The sequence below is a fragment of the Pseudoliparis swirei genome, chromosome 17 (genome assembly GCF_029220125.1).
Source record: "Pseudoliparis swirei isolate HS2019 ecotype Mariana Trench chromosome 17, NWPU_hadal_v1, whole genome shotgun sequence".
NCBI classification, from domain to species: Eukaryota; Metazoa; Chordata; class Actinopteri; order Perciformes; family Liparidae; genus Pseudoliparis; species Pseudoliparis swirei.
The window spans coordinates 13,844,717-13,859,273 of NC_079404.1; the positions used below are offsets into that span (position 1 = coordinate 13,844,717).

At 42.8% G+C, this 14,557-nt stretch overlaps 1 protein-coding gene across 1 annotated transcript in view; it reads right to left on the bottom strand.

Annotated features, from left to right (window-relative positions):
• Positions 1–14,241, bottom strand: part of LOC130207005 (leucine zipper putative tumor suppressor 2 homolog) — a 40,870-nt gene extending 26,629 nt beyond the window's left edge. The window contains exon 1 of the mRNA XM_056435356.1: positions 13,988–14,241. The gene's annotated coding sequence lies outside the window, so the exon portion shown is untranslated. The remainder of the gene's footprint in view (positions 1–13,987) is intronic.
• Positions 14,242–14,557: the final 316 nt, after the last annotated feature.

The following is a 14,557-nucleotide window of genomic DNA, read 5'->3' on the forward strand; positions in this document are numbered from 1 at the left end:
CCCCTACACACACACAAACCTAAAGATCTGACCCTTCTTTTAATTTTCATAAAGCCGACTTCTAGGCCAAAAAGACATGATCGGCGAAGCTGTAATAATCTCTGCAGGGCTTGGAGTTCATGCACTATTTCCAATCGGGAAATGACATTTCACCCCTGAATGTGGCTGATGTGCACCGACGGGTGCAGATTAGATAGAGATTATTTATCCTATAGAGGCTATCAGGCTGTTATTAAGGTTATGCAGCCTGCGTGACTTCACTCTGAATCTATCGTTATAGTTCTCGGGTTCCTTCAGGTCTCCACTGCGTTCCACTGCTGTACCGATGAGGGAGGAGTAAAGGAGGCAGAAGGATAAAGGAGCTGCCGTCACACGAAAGGCGTGACTACATCTGTGTCAAGGTGACTTTTGGGCATTAGATTGATCTAGGGGTGGCTAATAGGGACATAAACTCAATATATCACTACAATATATATATATATATATTGTTTATATTATATAGCACAAATATAATGTTCCAGTTATTATTTTAAATAATCAAATAATAATATTCTTGTCTAGCATATAAAATGTCAGAACATAATAAACATAGTCTGAGGTGATATCTTTCCATGCCTTGTTTTGTCTGTCCAAAAATGTATTTCAATATATTTCTAACAAATCGCTTCAGCTCTAAAAAATAACCAGACAGGAATATCTTGTTGTCTTATTTTTTGGGCTAATCCAGTAAATGATATCCCTCATAAATTACAATAGTCACATTGGTGTATAACAACTTGCTAAATGCAACATCTTCTCAATGATTTGTAACATTGACACACAAATCCAATATAGATCTGAAACAATTAATTGATCGTCAGAAAATGATTGTTTCAATAATTCTTTCAAGCACAAATTAGCTGGTAGCAGCTTCTCAGATGTGTTGAGTTTTGAACAATAATCAGTATATTTGGGGGTTTTGGACTGCTGAACAAGCAATCTGAAGTCGAGCAGACTTGTGATAAGCATGTTCCGCAACTTATTGGCATATGGACAAAAGCAATGATCAATAATCAAGACAGGAATGACCATATAAATTGCTGCTGAAAACAATAGAAAGTTGCAACCTGCTATAACCAGAGAGATATTTAAGTGATGGCAGTATATTGTCACATTATTAATCCCCAGATATATATATATATATTATGAAATCATGTCAACAGCACCGTTTCTACAGCAGAATAGAGTCCCTGGGAATAGTGAACGACTTCCCAGGAATAGAGCATCCAGATGTTGCAATTCATATGTATCTCTCTTTCCATTTTCGCTGTCATTAAGCAGACACTCGTGTGGTACTCTGAGCCTGGCATTGCCGCCTGCCGCTGTCGGATTTCTTCTAAGAAAGTGGAAAGCTGCTTTGTTGCCACAATATGCCCCGTGTGATGCTTGGCCCACTTTCCAGCCTGCTTTCATTGTGTAAGCACACATACATAAAACATGATTTTCTGCTTCAATTTCTGACTTTTATTCAGGAGGGATTTGGTGGCAGACAACATCAGAGCCATGAAAGCAGAGCAGCAGCAAAATGCAACTCTCCCTCTGAACCTCTGAACGAGGGAGGGAAAGAGAGATAGAGAAGGAGAGTTGGCGACGTTACAGAGAACAATGTTTAATCACTGACCTTCTACTCTTACAACGGAAGACAAATGGCCATGATTAATGAGAACCATTCATCTTATAGGTTACGGGGGGAAAACAATAGCAAGCGCATTGGCCCGTGGTGCTCTGATATCTATCCGCCGTATGTATTAAACTCCAGTGTTGTTAGTTTGCTCAAGGAGCTCGGGTCAGGCTCGGTGTAGATCCAGTTCTGCTCACTAGAGGGCAGCCTGTCTAAGTCTGGCAATGTAATGAAGTGTTTTATAAAAGCATTAAATACACAGACTTAATATTCAGACCTCAGGGGAACACTGTTGTTTCAACAATTAATAGGAGAAATAATGATTTGAATACATCTTGTACAAAACTGGGCCCTCCAGCTTTGTTTTAATTAATTCCTTAATTATCTTCATCCATCAGTGTACAGAGGAAAAAGAGACCAGTGGGAGAAAAAGTACGAGATCCTTTACATAACTTAAAGTACTTCTACGATAATGTCAGTATTACCAATGTAAGTACTGCAGAACACGTCTACATCATTACATTTTATATTCTAACATTGTTAATAACGCAATGTGTAGCAGCATTTATTTGTTGCAGCTGATTTAGCAAAATCTGAGGGGTAGTGAGATGATTAACGGGGGGAGAAAAGAATATAATAAAGTTCTGCTGCACAAGCAGAACTCCATTTGTTTTACTTTTCTCTCCCTGTTTGATGTCTTTGGGCCTCAAACAATTATTTAAAGGTCAAGAAACCGATAAGCTTTATGGGGTAATCATTCTTTCACGATGTTTAAACACATTTTTATTTGTGTTTATTTTTCTCAAAATACAATTTGTATATAATCCAATGCAGCACTTAAGGAAATGTTTCTTTCCACCTCTGCCGGACGAGAATGACCTCATTGTGTACAGTACTCAGTGAAGCAAACCGGCTAATCAATACACTCCTCTAACTCCTCCCTCTAGCCTGTAATCTTCCTCTCAGATCACAAGTCGTCCTCCTCGGTGGCCGGATTAGAGGAGATAACATGGGATCGGGGTTGCGGTGGCGGCAGCAGCGGTGGGTCAAATCTATCTCTGTAACCGATCTTAAGAGCAGCAGCTGGAGCTCGACCACAGCAGCACACAGGAGGCAACCTCTGCATTGGAAATCTTATGGGAAACAAAAAGGGATGATGTTGCATTCTCACGGACAGCTGGTGACGAATGGCGGTCTTCTGTGTGGAAACGGTGAGACCTGGACAGGAGAAGTGAAAGCTTACTGCTAAGAGGAAGAAGGGAGAAATAAAGAAATGAATAAAGTTCAGGAAGGTTTTCATTTGCCTTTTATAGCGCGTTGCACTGCCAGAGACGAATGCTTTGTCTTTTAAATGTTTCCAGCTTCATCAGCCTGCCAATGTTGTAACAATTTGTGTGTCTGCATGAAATGAATCATCTCCTTTCATTTGTCTCCTCGCATATTATTGAATGTGTCTCGGTCTTCACCTTTTCTTCCATTATGTCACTCTCTGTGCACAGATTTCCAGAGTAAGATGAGCCAGGGTTACGATGGACGTGAGCTCTGCACTGAAGCGTCTGTTAGCATCTGGCTGCACTTTAACCGGCATTGACCTAAAATGCAGATCATTCATCCAGGCAAGCTTATTGTCACGTTTCATCTTGTAACCATCGCAGGGTGGTTTGTGCTGTCACATGACCAAATGGAAACCCCTCTGAGGGTGCAAGTAGGTCAAAGACCAGTGATGGAAGAAATACTGTATTGGTCAAAGTAATAATATAACAATGTAAAAACACTCCTTCACAAGTAAAAGGTCTGCATTCAAAATACTACTTATCGTAGGTAAAAATACAGATATTATTATTAAGAGCAGAATGTACCTCAAATATAACTAAAAGTAATTATTATGCAGAATGACCCTGTTTAGGGTCATACTGTTATATTATAAAATGCTGTCATTGTTAATATGTTTGAGAAGTACTGAAGTCTGCTGACTTTCATTCTTTAAAAGAAAAAGAAAAAATATATATACTGTATATATTTATTTTTTTGCAACCTGTGCTGTTTTTTTAACTGAAACCATCGTAGAAGTTTAGAATTTAATTCATTGACAGGAGTGAAATGTGACAAGAGACTCCAAGTGGATACTATTATTTGTAAAGGGTCATAAGCCAAAAACAAGCCAATGTAGTTATTTGATGAGCTTATCATATGTTTCCTTTATGCAAAATCTGAAAATGAACAGTTAAATATAGCTCTCAGATAAATGTTGTGCAGAAATAATCCAATATTTCCTTCGGAAATGTAGTTGAGTCAAAGTCCAAAGTGCCATGAAATGGAAATTTACTGCATCCAAGTTGTACTGTACAACTTGGATGCACTAGTAACCAATAAGAGAATGAAGCAAGAGAGCACAATAATTATTTTGAGACGGACAACCACAAGAAAAAAATATTTATCTCAAGCCTCGAAGTTCTTCCACTACAATATGTGCGACACGGCATTATGGGATTGATAACACACATTAGTGTCTCTCTGTCTGCAGGCTTGGAGGGGCCTACATGTGCACATATTGTGAATGCGTGCGCCAATGAGTGGTCATGAATGCGTGTCCTCTGCCTCAGTATGTGTGTTATTGGAGCAGAGTGAGCCGGGGGCAGAAACAGCAGAAACAAACGAGGTCCTGTGCAACCCCGAGACTGTTCCATGAATCATCCAGCAACTTATACAGTAGCTGGCCGGTTCTCGCAGCCTTCAGCTCGCAGTTAACAACTTGCCGTGCAACGTTTCCCATCGTGGGCTGATTAAAAATTCAAATCAATCTGGTCGTAGCTATATTTCTCTAAAAAAAAACAAATAAATACAAATTGCGAGCGGTAAGAGTTTGTGTAATTGACGTAACTGAACAAAAAATGAGCACACTGATGTCATCAAAGTGAGCCAGAAGGGAAGCCCACACGTTCGATGTAGTTTCTCACTCATGCCTTCACCTGCATGTGTATGAGAGGACAAAACTACAAAGACAACACAGATATGCAAACGTGATTGAAGAAAAGGAACAAACTCAAAGGACACGGGAGATGGTGCACAGCTAATTCATTCCCGAGATGAAGAAGTCAAATCAGGGTGTGTTTGTTGTCTACTCTCTGTGTTTGATTGTGTTTTAAACTGAACCCAGCGCTCTCTGAAGACCATCTTGTCTTGCAATTTCCCCACATTTCATAGCATATTTATGTCAGACACTGTTTGACTGTTAACTCTCTCTCTCTCTCACACACACACACACACACACACACACACACACACACACACACACACACACAGTGTGTGTAATTTCCTTTGACTCAGTGGCAAAGGTCAGCATGTCCACACATTTCCATGACAGCCTCAGTGTAAAGGCTCTCTACTGTGTGTGTTAATGGAGACTAGCATGATGACTGACATGGATGCTGAGCTGTGCGACCTCGCAGCAGGGCTAAACTATATATAGACTATCTCATTCACCCCCAGCAACCCCCCGACTCCCCACTCCCTATAACAAAACGGCCAAAACCAATCTTGTGATCTCAGAAGAGATTGTGTGGGATGAGGAAACGGGTGAGATGGGCTAGTTAAGGGGGGAGATGGGGGAGAGACAGTTATGTAAGCGAGGCTAATCCCCTCCCAACCCTGCATAGTAAATGAGACAGGATGACACTGGCCTCATTTCATACGTTCATCTCTGTATCCGCCGCCGCTGCCTCTCCAAACCGCTCCGACTCCACCTCCATTTTTCTGTTTGATCCGTGACAGCAGACAAGAGCCGAGATCCAACTCTGCACAGCAGCGAGTCCTGGTCTGCTGACACTTTATTTTACCGTCAACAGTTACATCCGATTTTTTGAAAGCTCTCTCAGTGAGGAAGAAACTGAAAAGGATTGGGACATATTCATGTTTAACAAACTCAGCAAACAATAACTATAAATATTACAGAACTATTTTCTATTGTCGAATGACAGACATTTCCGTTGTAAAAGTGGAGCTACGGAAACAACATGTCTTCACATGTGACGATACAATACCCATAAAACAAAGGCGTAGCTCTCACCACATGACCTTCAGCCCCAAGCTCTTCTCTTCTCAACTCTAAGCCGACAGTCTGACCCCTCACCCAGCCAGTCCCCCACACAGTAACCCAGACATCCCAGTATGTCGAGTGGCTCAAAGGGGTCAACCAGGCCAGCAGAGTGACCTCGTACCAGGTATTACAGCTATTTATTGCATCATCTCAAGAGGAAACATAAGACATTACGTAGCATGTGAGTCGTTCTAGTTTGAAATGACCTCTTCTGTACTTTTTGTTTCCTGATGAGCATGTTGACATTAGTGTTTAGCTCAAACCGTCGCTGTGCCCAAGTACAGCCTCACAGAGCCACTCGCATAGCCGACTACTCTGAGGCTGTGCTGCACCAACAAGGATTCATTTAATCTAAGATTAGTTCTGATCACAGTTTACCAAAACCAGGTTTAAACTTTGTCTGATTTTGAAATTAAGCAGAGCTTTGTTACACACATTCAAATAAATCCTCCGTTTCGTAAACTCAAGTTTAAATCAGAATTAAATAGAGTTTAATCAATATGATGCCTGTCACCCAAAAATAGAACAAATATAAGAATTGAGTCACTCAGAGGATTTCTTAATAATTTAACTGGAGGTCAGAAAAAACAAAATGTTCAGGTGGTTTCAAGTAAAAACAAAACAAATAACAATAACACATAACAAAAAGAAACATAGATAAACCTATAGTTCTTTACAAATAGATATGAACAGTATAAGTTATTTAAACATTGTATTATGCAGGACACTAAACATAAACAGATCGTCTGCATTTCTGTGCATTCACTTCTTGTTATTCATTTGATCATTTATGACAAAACCGCTGTGATGAGCAAAAAGATAAACCGATAATGATAATCACCAGTCAAGTTCTTTTATTCATGGGTTGTTATTCAGCCACCAATCCTTCAGTTACAGTAAAAATATACCATTGATAAATGTTTACTGATCCAAATGACCTGCAACATTTTCCTAGAAGGCAGACGGTCAATCTCTCGATATACAAGTAAAGTACGATAGCATTAAATTGTTTACCCCCCCCCCACCCCACCCCCACAACCTCCCCCCTCCAATCCTCCTGCCCAGACAGGACGCTCCACTAAACTTTGACCTCCTTATGTCTTCCCTCAGTCTGAGCCAAGAGGGGAGGACAGCGAGACCCCAAACACAGAGAGCTTCACGCTGATCCAGCCTGTTAATGATAATAATATGAATATCAAAGGTTTATTTGGACAATAGATCTTTTGAATGTCAAATCGCAGAGGGAAGCCGAGGGAGGCTTGAGGACTCATTGTTGAAGTACACACACACACGCACACGCACACGCACACCATATCCACGCATGCACAGTTTATTCCATGCTGAGGACTTGATTTCACTTTTCTATTGATCAGCCACAAGACAAACCCTGTCCTTCATCTTTTTATCCGCACTGTGTCTCTGGTTTCCAAGAAATCTCACTCAGCAGATGGACAAAATCCTCCAGAACTAATTGTCTGCAGCATACTGCAGAGCAGACAAAGACACCGCGACACAGAGCCAGACAACACCTCCACGATTCAGCTCCGTCAGTGTGAGCCCGAGTCCCCCTGAAACTGAGCAGCATCACTTCATGAACTGCAAGCGGCTGTGTTTAAAACCTGCCAAATGCTTCACAAGCGCAGGACGGCTAAACGGCCCAGCTGAGTCCTGGCGGTCCACGTGTGATGGGCTGACTCGGGCCAGAGGGTGGTGGGAGTTACGTTACCACAGCTGGGACGGCATCCCAGAGGTTCCCGGAAGAGGGAACATCAGGGTTCAACATGTGTGTATGAGAAAGGAAGAGATGGAGGCATGGACGACGAGGGGGGAGGCATCTGCCAGCAATTAAATAGGAGGGATCCATGACGTAGTTTAAGCGATACAGTATGCAGAGATAGACGCTGGGGTCATGATGTAAACTCTCTCAGGGTTAAGACTCCCCAGCCTCCCCCTCCTCCCTGTCCACGAGAGAAGCTGACCACAGTTTAGTCAGCTGACGCAGGGAGGGGGAGGGCCGCCGTGTGCTACGCTTTCTGCCGAGGTCATCTGGCAGACGCATCCTCTGAGATGGCTTCAATCCGCCGAGGGGAGGAAGTTGGCCAAGAGGGTGGAGGAAACCTAATCTATAAATCAGACACATCTCCAAATAACTGGGTGTCAACCGATCGTTGCTTATGTTATTAGCTCAGAGGTGCGTCGGTGCAAAATGCTGAAAAACTCACTGATTCAATTCTGCTGAGGTAGTTGTTTGAGACAAATGTGTTGTTTGACAGAATCCTATCTGAGAGGCTCCTTTACAGCGTAGCCACCCCGATTAGCTTTTAAACTGGATCAATAATTCATGTGCTGCTTCCCTTGCTGGCACAAATCAGGTTTCCAATAGGAGCAAATCAAGAAACAGCTTAATTAATGACGTTCTCTCTCGTGAGGAAGAGGGGCATTGTTAGTTACCGACAGAGCTCAACTCTGACAGACCCTTCCTTTGATTTCAAGCTCGAGGAAGAAACAAGTCTCTTGACTCCTGAATGGATTTTCTCACAGAGACAAGATTGATAGCAATAAAAACATTTGATTGCTGCAGCTGCAAGTCGTCTCCCGACTTCCTAAAGTTGCTCATCTGCTACCGGGCAAGGTGCCTCCATTCTGGACCTAATACTAGTTTCGTCCATCAATCTTGTGTTTACGTGTGTGTGTGTGTGTGTAGGTGTGTGTGTGTGTGGCCTGCTGTTTCAGCACTGGCCATTTCGGTCCTCATGCATCAACTTCTTGACAGCAGTGAAGTGACGCTTTGTGACATATGAGGCCACTTTCCCTTCTCCTCAGGAGGAGAGCGGGAGGAAGGCAGGCCAGCGCTCCGGTCGATGAAAACTGTTTCCATGTGCAGGGATGGAACTCGCACTTTGCACACAGACAGGATTTTTCATTTTAACATCATGAGAACTTAAAACTGCCATTGTGTTTGTCCCTCGCTCCATGTCGTTAGTCAAGTTATTACACTATTGTACGAACTCAGTGGTTTTGTTACCTAAAGCTGAATTTTGAAAAAGTAAAATACTGACCCAAAAGCTTCACGTCGAGCGTCATGGTTTGAAGCCGAGGAGCACTGATTAAACTGTGATTTGACGTATGATTGTAAGAATGTGTTGATGTCAGCACGTAATGGAAGTTTCTCTGCTGTATCTTTGGGGCAAAGTGAACGAAGAGGCGAGTGTTGAGAAAACACAATTTGATTGGCCCACTAATGGATGTTTGGAGCAGCTGGCAGACTTCAGCACTCGTGACTCTGATGAGATCTGTGCCAGAGCTCTGCCCCTTAATGTCCATTAAACACAGACTTACTCCACTCTGCATTGATTCTGACTCTTCCTACAGACTGTAGAGGCTTTCAGAGCTCCTCTCCGCCTGCCATCTCAGCTATCAGATTACAACAGCAATTTAATTGACATGCAATCGACTTGAAAAGGGTTCTGCACCAACATGATGACACACAGGCGGCGAGCCAGTTCATGGCGCTTTTAATGGCTGCTGCTTTTGACTGTTTTTAAGTCGGTAAAGTCAAAAGGAGGTAATGACAGGCTGAGCCTGAAGACAACGTGACGATGACAGGAGTGGTCCACCAGCGTCTGTGCAGCCACACCTTGAGGCTGAGGAACGGGCAGAGCAGATGTGTTTCTATGTTGAGCTCCTGCAGCTCCATCCTCCTCCTGATAGTGATCTGCACATGTACACAGACCATTTAGGGCTCGCCCTCTCCAAAGAAATTCGTAGTCAACTAACATATACAATTTTGTCAACTAATTAATGAGTTGATTTAATCAACTCATCTGTTAAACTGAGTTCACACACACAACTCAAACAAAAGCACCACTTTAAATCTAGCGTTCTATCGGAAATGTGCTCCTAAGTTACAAGAAGTCATAAGAACATTTACTGGACAAAAGTCGACAAAGAATCTAATTACTACTGACCGAGACGGGGCAACCCTCTCATAATGTTCACCATCATTTACTTTATTTACTAATTAGCACCAGATGGGAAGGTTAGCTTGGCAGGTGTTTAGTCATAAAGCAAAGTATTGGGTACATTGCATTTGTTTTCCTCTTGTGACCTCCTTGAAGGAGGAGTTATGTACATATTTATTACTCAAAGATATTGTTAAATTGAAGTGTTGCCGTCTAAAAATAAAACCTCTTCTATTCACATCTCCTTACTTTCTTACTGTTTTTTGTATCCATGGCCCAGATTGCTATATTTGCTCGCACTGCACAGACCTGGTCCTTGTCATCAGTACATCAGTGACGGCCTCTAGTGCAATCACACCATTAATAATTATTATGAGTCTGCATAATGCCGGAATAATTTAGAATTAAAATGTCGGTGTAAGGTTTTTAAGATTAAAAGAGAGCCGTGTAAACTCGAAACAACTCACCTAACAAATAGCAAAATATAATAAAAGGTTAATTCAATATAAATGATTTGCAGAAGAGGCTGTCTGTACAGTTTATGCATCCTTGTGTTTACAGGAAACAATCAACACGCTACTGTTTGGGAGTCTGTCCACTGACGACAACATCTCCTTTAGCGTTCTGTAATAATTCACTAATATTACTGGGATTGGATTTATTAATAACTCAGAGAGCCTTCAATATTTAATGAGGAATGGAATTATATTATGGTTTTGCTGCAGCAGCAGGCAGGCCTCTTCAAAAGTTATGCAATCTATAATTCTATTGTCAGAGTTAACAATTCAGTACTGAGGAACAGATAAAATGCAGCTTATTTAGTGAACCATCAAAGAAAGTCAGACAGCAGAACCAGCAAAGACTGAGAGTATTATTACTACAATGCCCAAAAAATATGTCATTGTTCAAACTGATTTTTGATTTTATTCCGTTTCATAACAAGCTTGAATTCAACATTAAGTAGAAGTATTTAGACACTGTGGATAATAAAGCTCCATTCAAGTCCAATAAACTCAAAATAGAGCTAAAGCTGAGAGGCAAGATGAGCTAGACTGCTGGTTTGTGTCCTCCTGTTTGGGTCTAAGGTCACCGCGTGTCTCTTCTTTCACGGCATGGACACCAATATGACAAGAAGGAATTCTAACAGATACGCTCTGTCTGAAAGCGTTTTAAATGCAAGAGATGATCCATCATTCAAACTAATCAATGTCAGACATAAGAGGAACCGTCTCCTCCTCCGCTCTGCTTTGTTTATTTCTGGCCACTGTCAAATTTCTGGAATGCAAGTCGATGAAACACATCAACATGTCGATGATCGATCTGTCGTATCAAACCATGAACATCAACGCAAAGTCATTTGTGATGCTGCTGCAACACTTCCAGAACGGGCCTTTAAAAGCAAGAAAAATAAAGGTCACTGCAAACCCAGGCAGCTACTTATTAGAGTATCATGTACAAGAGGAGTCTGTGTGTGTGTGTGTGTGTGTGTGTGTGTGTGTGTGTGTGTGTGTTCAGTCTCTCCCCTGCTGTGCTTTTACTCTTGTCCTGCTCTAATGGACTGACAGAGAGAAAGTCTGAGGGAAACCTCAACGACGGTCCCGCCGTTAAGGCGCATCACAGCTGAACTGCATCTCAGAACCAACATAAGTTACATAACTGCCCCGGCCTGCATCGAGAAAAAGGAACTGCAGCATCGCATCAAACAGACTTGTTGTCTGACATCACACTGAAGACGTGAAGTGGTTCATGGAGGGAAACGCGAGACGAAACCAAGAAAACGCATTAGCTGAGCTCCCTTGAGTGCACAATTCTCCCAGAGGAGTCGACGGTTCTTCCACACACACGACTTTTCATACGAAAGCTCAGTATTATATCAGAAAAACACATACACTTCCTGGTTTATCTCAAACATACCTACAGTGGTGTTTAACACGAGCATTATGAAGAGGAGTTTATGTTACATTACATTACATTACATGTCATTTAGCAGACGCTTTTATCCAAAGCGACTTACAACAATATAAATTCAACTCAACAGTAGAGTACAACAACAAGAAAACAGAAAACAGGAAGTAACATTTCAACATAGTCGAACAAAGTAAAGTACCATAGTAGTAAAGTGCTACTATGCTGAAGTGCTAATCTGTTTAATTTTCCATAGATATAAAAAGGTGTTGTTGTGTTTTCAGTCGGAGACTGAGACTTTCTGCTGTTCTGTGAAGCTTTTGGTTTGTGTTACATCATGACGCATGGCAACTCATTAAATACTGCTGACATGCTTTTAATTACATCCACCGCTCATTGTCATCACCGCTGCAGCAAAATAAAATCATTTCAATCCCAGATGGCTGGAGAGGCATTTTGATAATTGAGCCTCGCAGGTGTGGATCAGACCGTTCCCTCCATACATCACTTTAATGTGGGGTTTTCCTTAGCTTGTTATGTAAGAGTGCTATCGGGTGCACAGATGTGTCCCCTGTGTGCACATGCAGGTGCTATTTTCGGCTGAGATTATCTAATGAGCAAATTAAGCTGCAAAAGCAGCGGCTACATTTCAGCAGGAGGCGGTCTTTAATGTTTCAGCGTCTTCAGAGCAAGAGCTGTGCAGATGTGCATCAGCTGCGATCGTGCCTCTGGCTGTGTTCTAGTTTCAACTCACACATATTTGTTAACTCAATGTAGACATGAATGGAGATGAGGTCGGTTTATTTGACCGAGGAAGCAGAAAGCTGAGGAAAAAAGTTAATAATCATGTAAAACTTGAAAAGGGAAAGAAGTGGCAGAAAAAAGACCGGAACAAACAAACTGTCTCAGGATGTCAAAAAGCAACCTGAACCTTGACTTTGGTCATGTTCTCGCTCGGCCGCCTGACATGTCGCCCCCTCAGGGCTTCTTGTCCTGTGAAGGAGCCATGTGATAAAAATGATCCCTCGTCATCACACCCTTCTCCACCACCTGCCCCCCATCCGCCTCTTCAGCCCCTCCAATCCTGATCGCCTGACAGCTTGGTCATCACCTCCCACCCCCCCCCACCACCCCCTCTCTCTCTCTCCATTTGTGTGCCACCGTCCTCCATCCTCCCCTGCCTGTGCTGTGGTGAAAGGGCAGGCTGATATAGGGTCTCCCAGTGAGGCTAAATTAACCTCCGTGCAGGAGAGGAGGGTGCATGTGCGAGCAGAACAAGAATCGATGTTTGCAGCGCCTATGCATCCTCGTGTTGGTCGTCGTCGGTCTGTTTTCATTCAGTTGAAGTCTTAGCTGTGAGAACATGACGTCACACCCATCAGTCAGCTGCAGCGAGGGTGTTCACCACAGATGAAAAGAAGATGGAGAGCATATCAGGCATGCTTCAGCATTTATATCTGCTCCTGTAGGGATTATTTATGGTCCTGTAAGACCTTGGGCGTTTCCAGTACAACTACAAACTAATCCATATATTAAAGTGGGCCTTGAGAGCATAAAACAAGTGGTCCTCCTCTCTCTCTCTCTCTCTCTCTCTCTCTCTCTCTCTCTCTCTCTCTCTCTCTCTCTCTCTCTCTCTCTCTCTCTCTCTGTGTGACCTTTCCTTTTCATCGCATTTCCTTCATCCTCGCTGCTTCTTTCAGTCTTTAAACAAAAACAGCTGCAGATTTCAAGAGGCAGAACGAACATAACACGAAACGTGATATGCAAGAGCAGTTGTTTGAGTGTGTATGTGCGTGCGTGTGTGTGTGTGTGTGTGCGTATGTGTGTGTGTCAGTTGCAAGGGGCAGCCACAACCCCATTCACTGAAACAGCTGGATGGTGACAACAGAGCAAAGCTTATTCTCTAGTTCCTCTCTCTCTCTCTTCACACATGCACAGACACCAGTTCGTGTGGGAAACAGCTGAATGCATTGCAAGAAACTGGAGGGAAAACCAAGTCCCTGCTTTCAACTGCGCATACACTCAAGTATTTTAATCACTCAGTCAAGTCAAATGTCAATAAACCATTAATCATGTAGACCGAGCCATGCACTCTAACGCAGCCAGCCCATCATTTAGTATTTTTAACCTCCCTTTTTACATAAATGGCCATGAACAAACGTTGTTTGTGGATCATTTTGCACAAATCTGCCAACATAATAAATTAAGTTACTTTAAATCTTAACTATTTGTATAACAACAGAGTATGAAAGCTTTAAAACAAAGCCAATAACATCACTTAACCCCCATGTTTATTAAAGACTATATCACATAGATACAAACTGTCCCACTAGATCTCTGTCCCACGCTGCGTGATCTACTCACCTCCAGCGAGATGTGCTCCACCGCACCGTGTCCTCCAGCAGTGAACGTGTTGTGCGGGTATCCCGCGTCGCTTCTGCGTTGCGGGAACAACTTTTCTGAAATCAGCGAGTCCAATGTTCTCTCCTCTCTGTGTCGCTCTTTCTGCAGGTCTCGCTCCTCTTCCCACGGACCCGTCCGGTGGATCCGCTGCTGTCCAGGCGGAGCGTGTTTGGTGCCGTCACCGGCAGAGCCTGGCTGCTGCTCAGCGGGGCGGGCTGACTGCTCCAGAAGGGGCTCGACCGCTGGGCCGCAACGAGAAGGTTTAGGACCCGGGAAGGAAGGGCAGGGGCCCCGCCAGGGGGGGCTGCGACTCCCGATGACTCTCTGCAGCGCAGGTTGATCTATGGCAAGGGTGCTCACACTTTTTCAGCATGCGAGCTACTTTATGTTATATATATATATTTATATTTATGTATTTATTTCTATACACACAAACCCTGAAAAAGCAGGGTTGTCATATTTTGTTTGACTGTACAAAATAATTTACAGTGAAAAATTGGAGTAAACTCATGAGCAAGAACAGCTGATGTG